The sequence below is a fragment of the Opisthocomus hoazin genome, chromosome 3 (assembly GCF_030867145.1).
Source record: "Opisthocomus hoazin isolate bOpiHoa1 chromosome 3, bOpiHoa1.hap1, whole genome shotgun sequence".
NCBI classification, from domain to species: domain Eukaryota; kingdom Metazoa; phylum Chordata; class Aves; order Opisthocomiformes; family Opisthocomidae; genus Opisthocomus; species Opisthocomus hoazin.
In genome coordinates this window covers 108,928,978-108,947,015 of record NC_134416.1, presented here as the reverse complement: position 1 = coordinate 108,947,015, position 18,038 = coordinate 108,928,978, and positions in this window count along the sequence as shown.

Here is an 18,038-nt window from a genome sequence, read left to right as displayed (position 1 = left end):
GACATTTCCCTGCTTCCTTTTTCTTACTGGTCATGGCTCTTTGCTGTCCCTGGTCGGTTCCCCAGCAGCCTGGCCTTTAATATACTCATCCTCTTCACAGGCCTACTGGTTCCTGGAGCCCCTTGTTGAACTCTACAGCCTGTACGTGAGAAGGCGGGAGGCCGAAATGAGGAGTTGGTCTGATGCATAGTAACCTGCTCAGTGCAAGTTTGGCAGTAAATGAGTACAGAGAGATTCAGGAGATGCAAAAGATGCAAGTATTCAGCTCTCTGCCTAGTTTTCTAAGCTTTAAAGCTCTTCCTGAGGGGCTTTCCATGAGTTTCAAGGCTGGAATATTTCCAGGGAAGTAAACTCCTTGCATTCACACCAGGTGTAGCTTTGACCTGGTAGATCGGTCTGTCCTCCACTCGCACATGCCAAAGATCATCTGATCTTTCCTGCATTACCTCCAGGCTGGCTAAGAAACACGTGAAATGTGATGCCTGTTATGACACTTGTAGCTGAACTGTCCTTGGCAGCTTCTCTGAGTGATGTGTAATTTCTACGTACCTCTGAGGAAAAAGAGTAAAAGAGGGAAAAAGAATACGAGAGACTGGTTTTGTGCCAGGATTTCTAGGAAGAAAAGTGTAATATGAATCAAGGGGAAAAAAAAATTGTTTTAAATAGAAGTTGTGAAGAGTTTGATACTGGACTCAAAAGCATGACTGTGGTCTCGCCTACTCATTTTACACTGCCTCCAGTTGAATTACACATCGCTGGTGCTGGTAGAAGTGTAATCAGGGCCAAGATCTTGAGAGCCAGCAGACTTTATGATAAATGATCCCATAGTTTCAGTCAGATTACTTGTTGTTTATCTTTCCAAGAGTATTAATATTTTGGGTAAATTTAACGCCCAATTTTTTCACTTCCCCAGTTCTTTAACTTGCCTGTAGCTCCAGAAGGATTACATAAATGTGACTAAATAGAACTTGGCTTGTACTCAGCTTCGCTATTAAAATCTGTAACAATTGTACTTGATATGAATAGTTTCATGAACAAATCATAGACCAATTTGTGCCTTTCCATCCTTTCTGAGCAAGTGAGAAACAGAATATCGCAAATGTTAAGGTATTTGTGCCTTGCCTTAAGTCAGTTTCAGATATATTTAAAGTAAACTTGATTACTTTTTCAAATGCATGTTATTTTGTCTCCTCAACCATTAGCTGGCAGTGAATGCCTTCAACAGAAACATCGTGAGCTTCAATTACTGAAAGTCAAGTGTACTAATGTTTTGTAAACTGCAGTTTGAGAGGACATTGTTCTGAAAACAAACTCCACGGGCTGGAGCAAATCTCCTACCTATAATTGCAAAGCCTGGTGTTCAACAGTAAGGAGGTGACTTCAGTCCGTCCCTTGAGTATTTTTAAAGATAAATCCATAGTCTTCTATGGGATCCAAAATTTGATACTCTTCAGTTCTACTGGAAATTTTACTCTGCTAGGTGAAGTTTAGGTGTTCTTTTGATGGAACCCCACTTAAATTAGTAAGTTTGGTGACAGGATATTGTTTGCATGGGTAAAAATGTATAGTTACATTTTAAGAGGAACTCTTGGCAGATTGTTATGTTTAGTATATGTGTTGTTTGACCGTTTGTATTCCTACTTAATATTTACTTATGAAAGAGCAAAACAGTAACAAATTACACTTTTTTATTTCTTTGGATGAGAACAAAAGTTCAGTGCATTGTTTCCCGTCTTGATCTAGTCATGCTCCTGATAGGCAAAGGTACACCTGCTTAGATGTGCTTCGTTTTGTCCCGATTACACTTTTGTTGAAATCAATGGATAGTTAGCGAGATCAGCAACTGTTTCCAACAGTCCGTCAAATAAATTTTAAAATTCATTGCACAAGCTTGGTAATCTGTAGTTTACAGTATGTGCACTATTCAGTGCACCGCAAGATTGGCATCATTGATTTTTCTGGGCAGTTTACTGTTGTTTTGGTTTAGCTGATAGTGGTAAGTTACTAGAGTCTTTTATTTGCATTTACGATTGTCAGAGTCAATGTCTTCCTGAATGAATGAGTTCAAGCTATAAACAAGGTAAGAAAATTAGGAGGAATGTTATTTTATAGTTTAAGGGAACTCAATTTCAGTAGAATCCAGCATCAAACAGATGCTTTCAGTCTGGCAGTGTTTTCTGTCCAAGGTTTTTCTTATCAATAAGAGCATTAGTGCATACCTGAGAGACAAAGTCACCAAGCAGACCAAATATTTGGTATGAATGCAATACTCTTTATCCACAGTGCCCTCCACAGTAGTCTTCCATCAGTGTCAAATCATCAGAAGGTATTTGTTGTGTTGTTGTAGATGACTGTATTTGGATTGAAGGAGATCTTTGGGATGAGTTGTACACACGTCAAGGCTTTTCTGATGCATGTAGCATTAGAGGAGTTGCTAATCTGGTGCACACAATGTTCTTTTTCTTGAAGGCTTAGGGCAGAAACAAAGCAAACAAGCAAAACTTGCAGTGCTCCCATGCCATCAAATAGACCTACACAAATTAACACACTACAAGCCCCTGTATGTCCAGGTCTCTTACAGTGGACAGACGCTGAAGAGTTATGAGCCAAGAGGTGTGCCCACCACCATCTGTCATGCAGGGATCTCTCATACAACTTCTACTCAGTCATGGCAGAGACTAGCAGGAGGCATGTAGTATCTTTTGGAATCGTTTGCTTGGGGTTTTCTTAATAAATCCTTTATACTTCCCTAGAAATAATAAAGAGTATTTCCAGACAAATTATCTTCTAGTTTTTAAAAAAATTACTTTGATGAAGAGATTTCCTTCCAAACATTTATATTCTCTCAGATCTACTCAGAATACTATTCACATATTTAAAGAAATGGAAAAATGGCAATAAGTCCTTCATATTTGTATATACAGTATACATTCTTAGACAAATATGCTTAATCACTTGAGCTGGGAATAGAGTAGTTAGAAGAAAGAAACATCGTGCCCTGACTTGCACAGCACAGTGCCAACTCTTATTTAGAAAAGTTTCAGGACATCTGTAGTTACCCAGTAGTCTGGAGCAGAGAATATTCTGACAAGTAACGAAGACAAAGGTAAAGTGACAATTTTCATCTAGCTTATTCAGGAATTACTTGTGGAACAGAAATGTGTCAAAACAGTGCATGAAATCAATGTGAATTAGGCATCTAAATTGCATATTAAAAATTTGAGAGGTCTGAGACATTTTTCATGAGTCCACCTACCCATCAAAAATCCCATCCCGTGTTTCTAAGCTTATATCGCAGGAGACCATTTTCTGGAAATTAGAAAGGGCTCCTCATTTGTGGCTGTAAGTACTTTAACATATTCCACTTGATGGTTGCCTGAGATCCCAGTCACAACTGACTCTTGGTATTGGCTCTCAAAAAAACTAAAAAGTAGATTTGTTCCCTGCTCTGTAATGTCTAGGCAGATGCACAGCAAATAAAGTGAAGTCAATATCAAGTAAGTTCATTTTTTCTGTATTGGATGTGTGTTGTTATGTTTGTTTATGAAATTATTATAGATGTTTTCTCATGGCACCAGTCAATAGTATTATACTAGCACTACGTCCATCTCCAGCCTTGAGGCTCTACGGCCAAGACCACATCCTATTGCCAGTAGTGTGTTGGTAATGATGGTTGGTTGTGTCCTGTTTGTTAATGAAGGTGCTAAGCAGTACCATGACCAAGACCAACACTTTAGGAACATCGCTAGTTAGTTGACTGCCCTTTAGATATTGAGCTCTTTGAGGCTGGCAGTCCAGCTAGTTTTCCATGCACGCAAGCCATGTATTCCCAGATAGGCTGAAAAGATGCTTTGGGAGACTGTGACAAAAGCCTTACGAAAGTCAAGGTAAACGACATCCACTTCCACTCTTTTGTTTGCTGAACCAGTTATCTCATCACCTTCATCTCCTTCATGTGTCCAGAAATGACGTTCAGAAAGATTTGCTACATTTTCTTCTCAGTGACTGAGATAAGAGTGACCAGCCTGTAGCTTCCCAGATCTTTCTTCATCAAATGTGAGTGGCATTTGCCAGAACAGCCTCCTGCCATGCCTGCTTGATTTAGCGCGTATCGGAAGGGACAGTTGTGTGTGTTTTGAGTTTGCCCTGGGAGGTCAGCCATTCTTCTGTTCTTTGTCTTGTGAGAAGACATTTGAGATACTGTTTTGACTGTAATCCTACTAAAATCAACAAGACTGTTCACATGCTTAAAATTGGACAGAGTGTTAAATAATATGTTCAGCTGAGGTACTGAACCACTCTCATTTCTAACTGGCAATAAAACAGGCATTAGGTAAAAGATATTACCTTCAAACGTCTAATTTTGGATCTCATTTTCAGGAGTCAGAAAACAGATTGGAAAACCAAACCCAAATGTTTGCCAAGTTTTGAGGAGTATTGATCTTTGGAGCCAGGCTTTGTTTCTTAGGTCTGTCTGTAGTCAAGAGACTGATTGGTAATACTTAATTTCTGAAAGATGTAATGGTGGGAAAATTAGTTCTAAGCTGTTTCAGACAACCCACTAGGCTTTCCCTAACTGGATTATTTGTATCAGTGGAAGACAGGCTTTCTTGAAATCACACAGCCAATATTTCACCCTGAGAAGTTTCAGTGGGAATAGCGCAAAGTTTTATCCCATCTAATTCCAAATGTATTGCATTCGTCTAATTGCTGATGGTACTTCCTGAAGTTCCTAAATGTTTCAAAAGCAAATATTTATAGCTACATGAAGCTTCTGAATGTTCATGAAAAGATCAGCAATAGTCCTTAGCAAATAAGAGTAGACTTATTTAATGTTATAAAATCTCATTCTTTCAAGACTTCAGAGAATAAAAAGAAAATGCAAATGAAGGAGTCCGTAACTGATAAGGGAAATGCGTATACTATCAAGGATGAACACTTTGTATATTTTACATGCAGTTTATTTAAAGTATATACAGTCATTGGTCTTCTCCCTGGGTGCTGGGGAATTAAAATGCTGTCAGGAATTTTTGTTTGTGGCTGTTAGCTTTTTCACTCTGCTTCCTATATTCATCATAGATTTCACTCTTGGGTACCTTTTGTCTTCAAAGGAAACATTCCCTGAACCTTATGTAAGGCATCACTGTTTTGGAGGTTTGCCATCTGCAAAATTGTTTCCATCTTTCCTGGGTTTGGTCAAATGTGTTTGGCAATGAGCATTTGGTTTATGCACTTATCCCATTCATTTCAGCTTAGTAGGTCTTTCTCCTTTTTTTCTCACCTTTACTTTGGAATATTGCAGAAGTTTCTGTCGCAGAGCCCTGCACTGTGATAGTGACTGTCTATGTGCTAGACAAGAGGTCTTTCACAATTTTATTGCCTCCCGATCCTGTTGTGTGAGAAGTGATGTTTTGGGACATAACTGCAGAATGAGATGGCTTAAATGGATATTTTTCAATACATGGGCTGAAGATGCACAGTTTTATACGTTCTATATCAGGTCAAACCTGCCAGAAATGTTGGTTCTCATCCAAACCTGAAACTATTTGAAGTTCACCAGATTATCTGGAATGCTGTCATGGGGAACAGAAGTTTGTTTCAGTCGTATTGAAATAATTGTGCCATATTGTGGTTAACTCCAAATTTAAAGCAGGAAAACAGTTTTATACCTAGTCATGGTGTATGTCTTTATTATTACTATATTTTACAAAGCACAGTTCTTAATAAGTCTTGCAAAAAGCCACTTCTTCTTTAAACCTTTTGCCTAGTTCTCTCAATAATGTTGGTTTGACCAGTTAGACTACAAAACCCTTGCTCCCAAATCTGTACTCTCAACTTTTATAGCTTTATTTTATTTTATTTCACTTTAGATATCTGTAACACAGTGGGAGTAGTCTTGCCAGGTAGCTGATTCCTTGTAAAGAAAAATGCTTTTCCTGGAAGAAAATTTTAACAAAACCAAGTTATACTTTAAATTTCCAGCCGACTTTGTGTTGTACTATTATTCATGCTCCTGCTGGAATGTTTTGTGGGTCTCTAATATCTGGTTACCAGTTTAGCTTTTGTCTGCATACCTCCTTCTTTCAATGATATTTGGAGGAGTGGGAATCATTTTCCTACATCACATTGCAAAGGATTCACTGACTTTGTCACCAAAACCCCTGAATTTTTGGGAAAAATGAATCAGAAATTTTCCAGTGGTGCAATTCCACCACCCCCCAAAAAAACAAACAAACAAACAAACAAAATTCTGTGACTTCAAACATTTCATTTGGTAGAGGCTGAGTTCATCAACCATATTTTTGATGTACCCAAGATGGTGTTTGTCAGACTGTGATTATTCAGAGCTCATGGACTGGAGCTCTGCACAGTCTTTCCCGTGGAGGGCTGAGATGGGAGGGCTGCTGCTCTGGGATGCTGCCACGCTGAAGACCCAGCCGGGCTTGGAGGCCTCCAGCTGCGGTAATGAATCACAGAGCAGCATGAAATCTCTTCCAGTCTTCTTGAGAACTAGATCCTGGTTATTATGCCAAGGTCTGAATACATGATGTGTTCTCATTTGAGGGAAACAACTCTTTATTCTACCTTCTCATTCTTTTCTTCCCTCCTCACCCCCGCCCCGGTCCTCCCCTTTTCTTTAGAAAAAAAAGGGTTTAAATACAAACCTGATAGAAATCAAAATTTCTTATTTTTTTACCAAATCAGAAGTCCCTCCCCCCAAAAGAAAAATTCTTATAAACATTTTTTGAAAGTGTGAAGTGGACTTTCACGCTCATTTCTTTGCTGTTTTTTCCAGATCTACAGAGCATGTGCAAGAAAATATATTCCAGTTTAGAAAGTGTGCTTTAGTGTCTTTGAAAACCATATTTCCTCTATACTTCTGGTTTAGAAGTGAAAAGATTTGCAAGAAGCCTTCAACAGAGCATCTGTAAAGCACAGGCAGGGCAGCTTTGGGATCTGATGTTTGCTCATGATCTAAGTTCAATGCTGAGGGCCAGCCCTGTAGCTGATCATGGGAGCAAAGCAGATGACAGGCTTGTCTGGCAGCCTGCATGAACGGCAGTCTACTTAAAAGTCCCAAGGACCGTTCAGTGGCACATACTTCGTGTCCTCCCTAAATATATTTGCAGGAAACTATGTGGTGATGAGCCAAGCAGGAGGCACCTCCAGCAGCAGGTGGGGCTGTACATTATGCTTCAGGTGCGTGGCCCAAAGCGGGTGTATGTCGGCATCACCAAGTCATTGCAGGCAAATGCTGAAGTGATTTGGAGCTTGGTTTCTGACCCACAAACAGGCACGTAAATACAGGTGACACTTTTGCAAATCAGGAAGATGTTTGTGGGGCCCTGCTGAAGAAGATGTCTCTAGAAGAATGGTTAAAGGAAATGATGTTAGCAATCAGGTCAAAAGAAGCAACAAAAAGGAGTAATGAAATTGGTGAGATGTAACAAACAGAACTGAGAGGAATGCTCACCAAACATTTGATTTAAATATACACATATATCTCTCTCAGTACAATTGCTGTTGTAATAGCCTGGTAAATGAGGAGCTGCAGAGAGCTTCCTGTAACACTCATGTCAATGAGGCTGAGGCATACATACTTCTGTGGTGGGGGGGAAGCTCGTCCTACTTCTCGCTCTGCACTTGTTTATTTGTATTCCTCCTCATCAGAGGATTTTGTACATTTTCCTTCTCATAAAGTAGTGCCACTCTGAGTGCTGACGGTTCTCTGCCATCCAAACCTACCAGCAGATCAACTGGTTGTCTATTATTCTTTTATTAGTCCACAGAGTAGCTGCTGTCAAGCACATGCAAGACATCCCAGGCACCTGTCTGCTGTTCAGAAATAGCTTCTAGAGGTACTTCCCAATCCTCCTTTCTTTTCTGGTTATCTGGAAACTTGATTATCAGTAGCTAAAATACCTTTAAATACAGAAGTTGTTTTGTTTTGTTGTTTTTTTTTAAATATCAGATCTCATTCTCCCTCCAAACTTACTTTGTGCCCTTTTCTTCTTTCCCCTCACACTAACATGCATTTTTACAGCAAAGAGGAACCCATTATAACACAACGCCATTGCAGATCATACTCTATGACAATATGATTTTCTTCATGGCTGAGTATAAAGAAAGCAGGCAACAGAACACATAAAGAAGAAAGTTTTAATGTTATTAAGGCAGTTCCCATCCTGAGAGGGGTGAATCAGCACAGTTCTAAAGAAATTAGTGAAAATTCACTGCCCGTGTACTTCTGAATGAAGTCTGTTCCCTCTAGCAGTGGGCGTTACAGACTGATCTATTTTATTGCCTTCACCATGTTATCAAGTTGTCTCCTTGATAAATTAATAATGTGGTTTTTAAAGAGCTAATTGATATTACTGTAAAAGAGCCACAGTTTAATTAGGGATACTGTAATTGCTTCAAGAAAGATTCTAGTTCACGTATTTAAAACACGAACTTAGGACCTATTGTACTTAGAGGATATACATTTTAAGGTCATATATTTTTTATTCCATTTGAACTGTGTTGTTTTTTTTTTAATACACTACTTCTTTTTCTACTGAATCCATAGTTTTATGTTTCTTTTTTCTTGTTACCCTTCCCTTTTCCTTGAAATATTTTTGGTTTTGTACTGAAGCCTCCTCAGCTAGACAGTGAGGTGAAGGCTGATATTGTTGCCCTTCCATTCCTTAGTGTCTTTAACAGATACAATGTTTTTGACATAAAAGCAAATCAGAAACTCTATTTTTGATTTTAAAAGCCTGATTGCAAAAATGTGTTCACTAACATAACTTAGAACTTTAGTATAGATGCAAGCTTAACATGCATTTAAGTGCCCAAAGTGAGATGCCAAGAACCATCTTTCACCCGTGCTTTGTGATTCCTCCAGGTTAAGACCTCTGACTAAGCTTCCTAATTACGACTTCCCCTGTTAACATACAAGGTATTCCCTGATGTAACTTCAGAGCAGATCGCTCATAAAATAGCTTATAATATTATGCAGAGGGAGTAATTTACTACAGTCACTTACTGTAGTGTGTAAGTGTCAAGGGAGAGGGGAAACCTCTTTTGTTTAATTTTGCATTGACATCCATGGTGGCTGCACTAAGGAAATGCAGCCCACTGTAGACTCCCTGGCCATACTGAACTGCAGTCCTGTTGGGCATAATGATGCTTTATAATGGAGCTTCCCAGCAGGCTCCACCATCTGATTACAATGTTACTGCTGCTCTCTGTGTTACAACATAAACTGGGGAATTCCCCCTTGGTCAGAGCACCAGGAGCCTTTGCAAATTGTGCTTGACAGCTGGCCCATAGAAATCCTTCAGCCCAAATCATCGGAAATGCCAACTTTTGTGCAGCTTTGGAGTACTTCCGAACGGAACTGTTTTGGTTGGACAAAATATAGAGTCAGTAGCTGTGCTCTGCGTGTGCTGTGATATAGATTATTTGCAACAAAGAGGTGCAGAGCCTTTTTTTGCAGATTGGGAGGCACAGGAGGAGCTTTGGTTTTCAATTGTAATGAACAAAGCTAACTAAACACACAGTCAGAATTTCGATACGCTGGAACAATGGGGCTTATACCCAAATCTACTCATGGCTTCAGCAGTTGTGATGAGACCTGGGGACTGAAACTGACTGCCTTAATATCACCACATGTAAAATTAACTTGCTTGAAATTGTGCTTTCAATAATGTGGTAGAATCAAAGTAATTAAATATTCATTTCCTTATTGTTGGAATGCTTCATGGATTAGTACATTTCGGAGTTTGGGGAAAAGATCTTCTTTTTCAAATAAAAACGTAAGAAAAAGAGAAGAATAAAAGAAGGTTGGATGTCAGTGTTGTCCAACAAGTGTTATCCAATGTCATTTATGTCATCCTTACTGATAGTTTCAGAAGAAAGGCAAAAAAAAAGAGTTGGCATGGGGAACAAACTGTGTTCTTGTCCTTATAAAAACTGGAGGCAATTTCTCAAAGAAGGGAAAGGAGGGGTGAGACATTGAATGACAGAGACTTAACAGGACCTGCTGCTGTGTAGATAAATAAGGTGTTGAAGGAGAAAGACAGAGGATGAAGAGCAATAATAAAGGTATCTCTTAAATCACATGTTCTATAAAATGTCACTTTTTGAAACTATTATCTGTAAACCCTTTACAGCTTGTCACAGGAAACAGCCATTTTTTCCTGATCATGATTTGTGGATTATAGGTACTGTTATAGGTACAGCCTGTAAGAAAAGTCCGTGATTTTTCTGTTGCACTAGCTAACACAATGAATATGATGATTGACATCTATTAGAAAAAAAAACAACCCATACTCTAAAGGTTAAAAGCAGCTCAGGGTTGGTATGGGCAAAAGGCCATCTTCCTGGTCCTTCCTCAGTCTATCAGCAGAGTACTACTGTAAGAAGGGATCATTACAGGGAGGAGTGGTAACCCCCCACAAAATGTAGACGTAGCACTGCCAATCTGTCTTTGCTCTGCAGCACAAAAGTATTGCAGTCAGAGGCGTGATTGCCATTCACTAGGAGGTATCATAACGATACTCATTAGTATGCACCTAGCTTGTGAGGGCACCCTGGAAACATGAGACGGTTTGGACACCCAAAATCAGTATTCATGGTCCTGGACAGCATGGGCTGAGATGACAACATTTCTCTGCTGATGAGATGTAACATAGATTGAAATTAGTGTTGGTAGGCGCTTGCGGAGCAGAAGTGCCAGCTGACTGTCGCAAAGAGGTATTTTGAGATTGTACTTGATCTCTGGAGTTTTCAGGTCAGCACTTCTCTTGGGCACTACTACCTTTTTTTTGTTTTTATTTTTTTAACATGGCAATCTGTAGTTTGTGAAGATACCTTCTCAGCAATCAGGCACATTGCACTAGAATATTTTGTACCTGCTGCCTCAGTCTAAGTGATATGTCCCAGAACCTGGCTCCATTTCTTCCCTGTGTGGATGCACAAATGATATACGTTAACTCTCCTTCTGAAGCAATAACCCTTGGAGTTACTACTGTTATCTCCACTCAATGTCTTGGCATGGCCTGTTTGGGTTTTTTCTTTCCATTCACAAAATTTTGGAAGACAATTTTCTTTTTTGTTAATGTTTTAAGGCAGGTAGAGCTGACTGTGCCACACTAGCAACAGATACTATACAAGTGTGTTGTTATTTAAGGTACTGTCTCTGGAGAGACACTTTGCGTTGGAGTGCTGGACGCTGTCGTTATTTTTCACCTACCAGCTACTGACATCGTTTGGCAGGTTGTGAGCTCTGAAAGGTTAACAGCAAGGGTTAACACTGATGCTGTAATCCTCCGGCACTGCCAGCACGCCGCACTGTTGTTGTGTCAGATCAGGGGGGTTTGAAGGAAGCTGCGCTAGCTCCATCAGCTGCCTCAGCCACCTCTGTCATTTTGGGTCTCCGCTCCTAACAACATGGCTGACGCAGCAGGTAAAACGAATGATTCCCATAATGAGTCCGAAACTGTTCTTTCACTCCCTGCTGCATCCAGAAAATGCACGGCCTCTGAGAAAGAGATGTCACCTCCTCAGAAAACTAACGCAGCGTGTCAGGAACGTGTGCCCTTGCTGGGGGGGAAAGCAAAAACCCGCGTGTGGCAAACAACCGTGGTCATGATTGTAATGGTGAAAACAATGCAGGTAAACCCAACTGCCCTCTGCCCTACTTCTCCTCTGCTGTGAGCAATTAATTCTCCAGAAAAATAACCAGAGGGAGCACTTTTTCCACAACATTGCTGTTTTCTAAAATCTGCATTGGCTTCGTCCTTACATTGACATTGCAACCATCTGGTATGAATGGTTTGATATGAAGTGGGGCAAATCCACCCTCTAGCTTCTAAAGAAGTACTCTTAGTGAACCGTGCTAGTTTTCCCTTTTATTTTTAAAAGGCTGTATGCTTTAAACTGGGGAGGGCAGGAGTGATTTGGAAATGTCTGAGTTGGACTTAACTACAGCTCCATTTGCAGTCATGTATTGTAAGTTCAGGTATTTTTACAGTTCATGTCTGACTTGTTATTGAAACATCTGACATATTTAGCCTTGTAAAACCTTTTTGATATTAAAAAGCAAAACAAAACAAAAAACCACCCCGTGATTGCCATTATCTTCTAGATTGAGAACCAAGGCACATAAATGGGTGAATCCAAAGACACAGAAGCTTCTGTGGCTAGATTATTGCTCTAATCTCTGTATTATTTTTCTATGCCTGTCCCTCCCAAGGTACTGACACCCATGATAGGAAAAGCTGTGTTTTCTTGGTAACATAGATGGGTTTTTTCCCTGTGTAAACCTCTGTTGCACAGAATATACTGAGCTTCAGGATGATCACTGAGCGAGGCGTGCAGCAGACCAAGGGCAAAGCTGAGACAGCGACCTATATATTCCGAGATTCATCATATGCATGTAATGAGTCAGAGTGTTTGCTGGCGCCTCAGAGCAAGAGGTCTGGTGCAAAGTGTCCCACTGGCATTCCTTCCTCTGGAAGGCTCAGTAAAGCAAGTGGGAAACTTCTGCCACATCTTCCAGTCTTACTGGGAGACAGAAACAAAAACCACAAAGGTGGCCCTACCTGATGAGACTGGAAAGCCAGCGTTCAGCCTGTTAGAGGGGCTGGTAACGGGTGTTTAGGGAAACATAATAAACAAGGTACGTGTGCTCTTCCTGTGGTACACCTTTCCATCTTCTAACAATAGGTGATGAGGGATTTTTAGATTTGTGGCTTACATCCAGACCATCACATTTAACAGGACTCGGCAGACCTTTCTATGAATTGGTCTAGTCCTTTTTAATCAGTTTTTCCTTTTGACCTCCACAACATCCTGTGTCAATGAGTCCCACTGCTTCATTCTGCAGTCTGTGGAAAAACACTTCCCTTCGTGATTTTCTAATCCTGAGGCTTGATAATTTCCACTTGCTTCCTTCTTTTCTAAGAAACAATGAATAGTTGTTCTGCTTGCCACTCTAGATACTTCAGTTATCTGATAATCTCCCTGGGTTGTGTTTTCTCTGGACTGCAGGGCCTTAGTCTTTGTCTGAGCCAAACCTTTCATTGTTTTGATCATCCTTTCTGCCCTCCTCTGTTCTTTTTCTAGTTCTGCTATAATATTTATGGGTTAGAGTGACCAGAATCACATCCACTATTCAGTCCATGAGTGCACTGTGGATTCATATAGTGACGTAAAGCTGCCTTCTGTTATATTCTTTACTCCTAGCCAAAACCAGGACAACTGGGCGTGGAGTAGGGAGACAGGAGTAGAAGAGCTGTAGGATCTTTGTCTCACTTGGAAATAAAAGCAACTGGCTTAGGTCACAGCATTTTACATGGTAAGATTGGGCAGGGATTGAATAGATTATAGGGCTATGGTATTGTGAAAACAAGGGCAGGTGTATTGATGGATTATCTGACACTGATTGTGAACAAGAATTGTGAAATTCTCCAGTGGCAAACAAAAAGCTTGCATACTTTACAGCTGATTGGAAGGTTAACTTATTAACCATACTATTAAAATACTATTTAAATACTAGAGAGGATTCTGGTGATTTGAATTTATCAATACTGATGGGATTTGTGAGTTAACCTGGTGTCCCTGTCCAAGTGTGGTTTAAAAGTGGGGCTTTCTTCCAGCTGTTTCCCAGGCTAACAGCAACATGAGACTCATTCATTGTGATTCATGGCTGCACAGATGATTGACCTTGCTATCAGAAGGTGATCATGGAGGACTTTCTCAGCTTCCACATCATTACCTCTCTTCCAGCCACCTCCAAGTCCTCCAGTAGAAGGGGACCACACGTGGAAGTACATGACAATCTGTGCTGCAGAGTGCCCAGAATGCCCCTCTGTGACCCAGAGGTGGCCGGTGCAGGGCAGGCCATGCTTTATCTTTGCCTCAGGATAAAGCAGCTCATCTGCCAGCCCAGAGCAACAGAAGCAGAAACGCAGTGTAAAGCCATCTTCATTTTCCTGTTCTGCCCTACTGATTTCTGTTTTGGGGGAGAAGGGATCTGTTGCAGAGGAGGTCCAAAGGTTTCCTTCTGCCGGTTTGTCAATGGCCTTTTATGTTCTTTAGCAAGGACCGCAGAGAAGAGCATTTCCTGCACTCAGCAGCTTCCCCTGTCTGCCTTACGAATGAGTCACGTAATGCTGCTGCCTGAGCTTTCTTGCAAGGTGTGGCAGCGTTGCCATCAGAGCATCCAGACTCTCTCTCCGTAGCACTCCCATAATTTATGCGTCAAACTTGCAGTAAATCAACAACTCTCTTCACTGTTAATAACTGTCTTGGGGAAAAAGGACATTAAATGAGAAGTTATCATTGCTCATCTGTATGTGCATGGAGCTGTTTGGCTGGGATGCGTGCTCAGACAAGGAACGTTTGAAATGCAGGAGACAAGCACTCCTGGCCAGAGGACATTTTTAGCACCAGCTCTAAATTCCACTCTTAGTTAGAATGGTGCCACGCCATTTCCATCTCATGAATTGGGATAAGAGAGCAGAATCTAGCCCTTAAAATAGCATATGATAGCCCTGTTTCTATGAAGGTGATTAGTGTAGGAGATGTGGCAGCAACCATTGCTAAGGAAACGCCAAGGTGCAGTTTGTGACCTGCCATAGCTCCTGCTAGCTTGAAATGCTACCAATAAAAAGGTTTCGGCAGCAGCGCCTGGAGCAGAAGGGACCTAAAAAGAGTGGGTGGCAGGAGAGGTTTTGTCACATTTGTAAAGAAACGTATCTTTGTAAAGAAATGAGCAGCTTGTCACAGTTGTAAATGTACAAGAAGGACTATTGGCCCAGCAGCAGGAAACTTGCGCTCCCCTCTTTACTGCAACCAGGTCACCCAGCACCTTGGCCCCTCGAGCCCGACCTGCAGCTGTAGCTGCAGCAAAGCTCAAGAACTGAGGTGAATTAACACTGACGTCCAGTTCAGGAAGACCGTTCACCTCCCCAGACAACCTGGGCCAAATCCATCCCTGGTATGACACCATTTGAATTACATCAGGCATAATTTTGGTGTAGATATCTGCACTGGCTTTCGCAGCGGCAAAACTTTCCCCTTACTTCCAAAGTAGGGGTGGTGAAATGAATCGGGTCAAAGGAGACTAAACACTGGATAAAAACCTTGATCCTGGTTAGGAGTTTTGCCTGCTAAGGGACAGGGTTTGGCTGGCTGTGGTAGTCATGGATTGGTTACGATGTACTCCAGGCATTGCATAACTGCCACTTTAATTTACTGCCAATGTTATTCAAAGCTGAAGATTTAATTCTTCTGAACATTAAAGCTTACAGCTGGGCTAACCTCCTCTTCATAAGTCACTGTATGTTATTTTCATGGAAGTGAGGCATATAATCTTATTTTTTTGCTGTTCACAATTTTAGTAGGTTTTTTTCTCTCTTGGCTGATTTTAGATTTTTCTCTTCAACATGCATGTTGTGTGCATGTACATCCTCAGTAACCATGAAATTTTCCAAGTCCACCATCAACTCCTCTGAAATCTCCAGGTATCAGGTGAAATTTCTGGATTTATTCTTAGATGGAGTACCAGCTTTTCACCCCATGTCAAAACTCAGCATATAATCATCCCATGAAAACAGAAATAGTTTTTTTTAATTGTAACTGTCTTAAAACTTCTTACACTGCCTGTGTTTTGTTGCATTCCAGATTGAAATTCTTGGCAATTCAGTCTTGTTGTAAGACTGATCATCACAAATTTTATTCCAGATTAATTTATATAATTACTTGATTATCATAGTTACAAAAAGTTTTAATTTTTTTTTTTAAAGTTCTTTTCTTTGAAAGGTATTTGGAGATTTTCCCCATATACTTTTTTTTTTATACCCACTCTGTCCCCACTGTTCAACATTTTATTTTCTTGCATGCTCTGCAGGATCTTAGTCTTCGCTTTTGCGGTTTGCTCAACTGAATTCTGGCCACTGGACCAAGAAGTGTAAAGATGCATAGCTGCAGCACAGACAATTTGTTGTTCCACTGGGTTTGTTTACTTTCCATTGCCTCTTTGCTCTTGACTCGCAGAGGTACAGATTCTACCTCAAAGAACTGCACCAGGAGGTAAACTGTCTTTAGTTTAAAAGTAGACAGATGGGTTTTAGTGCTGTCCCTATTGGCATGTGAAGGTCAAACAGGATTGCTTCTTACTTCCGCTGACCTATTCCGTCTTGAATTTTGTAAAAAATTATGTTGATGATTCCAAAGAAGGGATTCAGTTCAACTGAGCTCTGTTATCTGCATCAGATGCGGAAGCTTAACTGTTAGTAACAGTGAAAACTTTCTTGTCATTGAAGTCATTAAGTAGATTCTGAATACGCGGAATTGGCAAATCTGTTGTGAAAAAAAGGACTTACATAGAGTTTACTAAGAAAGATAATCCACCATAAATTTGAAAGAAATTAATCAACAAGTCAAGTGCAGAAACAGTAATATAAGCTACTTCAGTTAGACTGAAATGGTCTGGTTTGGATTTGTCATGATTTTATAATGGTAGATAATGTGACTGTAATTTTCTCAGTTCAAGGGTCCTGTTAAGATTTTCAGGATTTGCTGAGATACTTTCTTTATTTCAGAGGTATTTATGTTTCTTAGACACTTTGTAAAGAAAGAAGAATGCCTGGTTTTCACAAGTGCACGTAGTATTTGGAATATTTACATTAGTCGTCTTTCGGCAGAAAAATTACAAGATTGTAAACTCCATTGCTTTAAAGCCTCTTCAGTAGAACTGAGTGAATTACTGTAGCTAAGATCCCCTTCAGAAAAGACAATAGGATGAACACCAACATATTTCACAAATTTGCCAGACTTTTAATTGAAAGTAAGGCAGTGTTTTATTTCAACATGCTTAAAACACAATGTTATAATTTTTCTCCTGGAATTTTAGTAAATTTTTTGAAGCATCCTTCTTTAAAAAAAAAAGTGCTTAATGCTGAAATAAAATCTTATTTGCCCAACAGGAATCTTTGGTTTTGACTGAATGAAATACTGTTTAAAAAGTCCTTTTGGGCTAACTCATAATTAAATTTCTTAGATTTGTTTGTTTGTTTGTTTGTTTTTCCTTTCCAAAAGGACCAGTAATGGGAGAAAATAAGCTCTTGGTTAAATTCTACTCTTTGGATTGCCAAAGTCATCTAAAATGGACTCCTTAAAAATGAAAGTGACTGTCCTGCATAGATCAGTGATTGTTTTTTTTTTGTCTCAGTTATCTTCAGCATTGAATTGGCACTTACTTACCCATCGTTTGTCTTCAAATGCGTTGCCTGAACATACAAATGGAACTGATTTAAATCCTTTGCACAACCACAGCTGGAGCACGTGAGCCTGTGCTAGTGGAAAGGAGGAGGGAATGGGCCTACAGTCCTGTTACTTCTCCCAAAAAACTGAAACCTGCAACTTTTGTGTGAAGGTCTAAAATCTGTTAATGAAGGTACTGACTCATCTGTTCTTGAATCAAGCCTTCAAATGAGTTTTAGTGCTCTGTAAGTGCCAAGAAAAGAACTTTGCCTATTCCAAAGCAATGCCCAAGCTCTGTTTCTTCCAGAGCTCAAACAAACTGAAAAGCATTTCTGTGAAACAGCAGACGGAGAATTCTGGGTAGTGATGGATGAATAAATATTCTCAGCATCCTGCTTTCCTTCAGAATTCCTATGTACAGTACACTGTAGCGAATATTTACATTTCAATACACAGATTGCTTCCTCTGCTCTTTCAAAGCTGTGTTGTTTGAGCCCTGGAGCTGCCTGAAGAGGGTTTGGGCTTTACTGGGGATGCAAGTACGGTCTAAAGAGGGAGGTTTGTTTTATTCCCCTGTCCCAAAACTGTCAGGAATGTAACAGTATAACTCCTTTGCTAAGTGAATAGTCAAAAATGCCTCTTTCTTGACAAATCTTCTTCTGAAAGCCATGGCACTACACCACTACTTGAAGTTATTTAATTTATTAAAAAGAAATATGACTTCATGTGACAGATATGAGTTGATGCTTTAACATTACATGCTACTGAATGCAAAACAGTGA